The sequence below is a fragment of the Phoenix dactylifera genome, unplaced genomic scaffold (assembly GCF_009389715.1).
Source record: "Phoenix dactylifera cultivar Barhee BC4 unplaced genomic scaffold, palm_55x_up_171113_PBpolish2nd_filt_p 001026F, whole genome shotgun sequence".
Taxonomy (NCBI): Eukaryota; Viridiplantae; Streptophyta; class Magnoliopsida; order Arecales; family Arecaceae; genus Phoenix; species Phoenix dactylifera.
Window position 1 is genome coordinate 134,805 of NW_024068379.1, and position 4,073 is coordinate 138,877.

The 4,073-nt window shown below is 40.7% G+C and overlaps 1 non-coding gene across 1 annotated transcript; it reads right to left on the bottom strand.

Moving 5' to 3' along the window:
* Positions 1-2,464: 2,464 nt before the first annotated feature.
* On the bottom strand, positions 2,465-2,570 carry LOC120107802. Its single transcript, XR_005509436.1, has one exon. It is a non-coding gene; the product is annotated as a small nucleolar RNA R71 (small nucleolar RNA).
* Positions 2,571-4,073: the final 1,503 nt, after the last annotated feature.

The window sequence follows — 4,073 nt, forward strand, 5'->3', positions numbered from 1 at the left end:
CCTTCCAGCTCGCGTCCCTCCTTCCTGCGACCCAGCATCCCGTTCTTCATCATCACCGCCCGCGTCTCCTCCGGATCCCCAAATCCCGGATGACCCCGCCTCCGCTGCTCTTCACCCTTCCGCATTCACTAGCATCTGCAATCAAGCCCGAGATCCAGCCATTGACGCCCTTCATCATCTTCGTCCGCGATCTGCCCCCCCAGCATCACGCCCTCCTCCTTTCTCGGGATCCATCACCGGCCTTCGGCGATCTATAAGAGCAAGATGAAGAAGAGGGAGAAAGGGGCGACGGCTTGAAAAAAAAAACAGAGGAGGAGCCTCTGTTCGGGAGAGAAAAGAAATAAAAAAAAAAGAATGAAGGGAGGCTGGGAGCGGATCAATTAGTGAAAGAAAATGATGCGGATGGCGTGGAGCATCTCAGCAAGCCGATCAAAGTCGCCGAGCATCATGAGTGGCTGAATCCTGGTTTAGGGGTTTGATGAAGCCATGGATGAGTATTTGTGTTGCATTTCTTTGATTTTTAGCGTTGTAAGACAGTTGCATACTCAATGAAATTATGATCTTAAAATGTCTTGTTTAATTTATGTAAGATGTTTATCTTGTAGAAAGTCTTTGCATGAATTAATCTAGTTTATGGAAATTGAATCCAATACCTGTGGTTTGGAAGAGATTGCTATGCAACTATCGGATTTATCTTTGAAAAATTAATCATCAGATGAATCATGCTAAATAGGACAGACCATGCCTATCCTTAGAAAAGATGGTTTGTGCCAGGCTTAGATGACTCATACTGTGGGTTAGATTTCAGCTTTTTGTATGATTGCCCTAACTTGTAGTTAAGAGCAATCAGATCATACACGCATCTAAGTCATTGAAAGCATCACACTTACGAATCCATCGGTGGATTCTAGCCCTAAACACCTCTCTCCATAGATGATTCATACTACTACACCCATATTAATTCTTATGTTTTTATCATTTACTCTAGCTTATCCTTTTTGAAGTAATTATTTAATTAGGAAAAATAACTTGTCTCCAATTCCTGTGGACCGACACCCGTAATCACTGTCCTACAGGATACGTGCTATTGCGTGGTTTATTTTCAAAATTGAAAGAACCGATCAATTTTTGGCGCCGTTGCCGGGGATTGCTAGCATAGTTATTTCTCTTATTAAAAAAAATATTTAAAAATTAAAATTAAAAATTTTTTTTTATTATTGTTACTTTTCTTATCTTCTTTTTCTCCCTTACTAATTTTTATTTATTTATTTATTTATTTTATCAGGAATCGAAAAAAAAATTGGGATGATCAAAAGGAGAACTGCCGGAAAAGAAATGCTGTAGAGGTTTGCAAAAAAAAAAAAAAATAAATTGCTGGGGAAATTCCCTTTGGTAACCTCTAAACTTTTCTTATTTAAATTAATTATTGGTTTGAAATTTTGTGGTGATTGTTTGATTTTAATTATAGCAAAATTATGAATGCATGCTTGATACACATACACAAATCAATTTGCACATAGTAAGGGCAATCACCCCAACAAGATAAGAGCCGGATTTCATCACCGGACTCTTGCCCAACTTAGGTGAACTCAATCTCACATAGTGTCACTTTAATTAAAATCAATCAGACATTGGCTCCTAGGGACATTCGAGCTCAATAGGACGAAGATCACCGAAAGTTGCACCAATTTCGCTCTGTGGCTTAGTTGATGTCTAGGCAAGCTTTGTCCCTATAAGGGAGACAGTTCATCTGTTCGAGGCAAGTGGGTTTTAAGTGGGACCTTTGCGAACGCATCGTGACCCCTCCACTTACCTGGGAGCTTACCTGGTCAACTCGGTTCATTAGACCGGATTGGAGGCTTAGGTGCCCTCTTCAAACCAGTTAGGAGCTGTCTAGTGATTTTAGGATAAAGACTAGGATTGATATGCTTTTCTCTTTTATTGCATGCTTGATTGATCGAGTACTAGTGTATGCACGGTAGTCGTTCTAGAGTACAAAACCTATTACCTTTTGACCCTGAAATAGAACGAACCCTTAGGAACATTCGAGCTAAGATCAAAACATTAGGATCATCCCCACCTCTTAAGATGGCTGAAGAACAACCCAAACTCCTGAGGAAATACTTTACTCCCACTATTTACACTTCCCCATCTTGCATTCGATTACCTGAGGTAGCAGCTGTACAATATGAAATAAAGTCTAGTGTGATCCAAATGCTTCCATCTTTTTATGGGCTCACCAATGAAGATCCATATAAACACCTAGATGAATTTCTTGAGATTTGCACCACTGTCAAGATTCAGAACTTTACTGATGATGCCCTAAAACTTAGGTTATTTCCCTTCTCCCTTAAAGATAGAGCCAAACAATGGCTGAATTCTTTAGAAGCTAACTCAATTCGTTCTTGGGATCAAATGCAACAAGAATTCCTTAAAAAATACTTTCCCATAGGAAGAACGAACCAGTTTAGACGTGCCATTACAAGCTTCTCCCAAACTGAGGGAGAAGAATTTCATGAAACTTGGGAGAGATTTAGGGACCTAATCCGTAAATGCCCTCATCATCAAATACCTAAGTGGCAACTAGTGCAATGTTTTTATGACGAATTGACAGAACGAAACCGTCAGATGATCGATGCTGCATGCGGGGGCACTTTTATGCTTCAAAATGAGCATGAAGCATGGAAATTATTTGAAAATCTTAATGAAAACTCCCTCCACTATGCTTCATGTTCTCGTCAAGCACCCCCGAGTTCTCAAAGAAAAGGGACCATTTGTAAAATAAGTCATTCTATGGACCTGTCTAGCAAGGTAGATGCATTGTCCCATAAGATTGACCAACTGATGATAGGTGGGCATTACATGAACTCTTCCCAAGCACAAGTGTGTACTATTTGTTCTAGCCCATCCCACCCTATTCATGAGTGCCCTTCAGCGCCCCAATTCTCCGAACTCGTGCAAGAACACATCAATGCTGCTCAAACATTGCCTAGACCGGGTAATGACCCATTTTCCAATACATATAACCCGGGATGGCGAAATCATCCAAACTTTTCTTGGAAGCAGCAAGCTTCGAACACAGCCCAACCCTATTCCCAAAATTTTCAAAATCCTCAGAATTTTCAAACCCAACAAAATATTCATCCCTACCGTCCCTCGACTCAATTTCAACACACTTCTCCTCCACCCCAAAGAAACACAGCCTTTGAGGAGAAAGTGTTGAACGCCCTTCAAGGTTTGGAAACCATTACACAATTAGTGCACTCTCATACGCAATCAATCGCCAAGCTAGAATCCCAAATGGGTCAACTAGCTAATGCACTAAACAAGCGAGAGGAAGGAAAGCTTCCAAGCCAACCACTAAGTAATCCTAGGGGACAATACATGGCTCAAGAAAATCAACTAAATGCAATTCATCATGAACAAGCCAATGCTTTGACTACCCTAAGGAGTGGACGTATAATAGACAATAAGATTGGGGAGGACAACAATAAGGAAGGTGAAGAAGAGGATAGAAATGTATCAAATGAAAATCTGAAACCTTCTTCTTCTTCTTCGGCTAGTCCATCTTCTGCCAAAACTCACATCCCAAAGGCCCCATTTCCTGAAGCTCTTACTTCACCCTCTCCATTTGGCAAAAAAGGAAACTTCACTAGAGGAGATGATGGAGGTTTTCAAACAAGTTAAAATCAACCTCCCACTCCTTGATGCCATCAGACAAGTTCCCTCCTATGCCAAATTTCTCAAAGACCTTTGTACACAAAAGCGAAAATCTAGGACACATGTGCCTAAAAAGGTCTTCCTAACTGAGCAAGTGAGTTCTATTCTCCAACACAACACCCCTCCAAAATTCAAAGATCCTGGTGCTCCCACCATCTCCTGTGTCTTAGGAAATAATTTCATTGATCGAGCACTCTTAGATCTAGAGGCAAGTGTCAACCTTTTACCTTATTCAGTTTATGAGAAACTTGGTTTAGGTGAGTTAAAACCAACCTCGGTATCCCTTCAATTGGCTGATCGATCTGTAAAAACACCACGTGGGATAATTGAAGATGTTCTTGTCAAGGTAGATA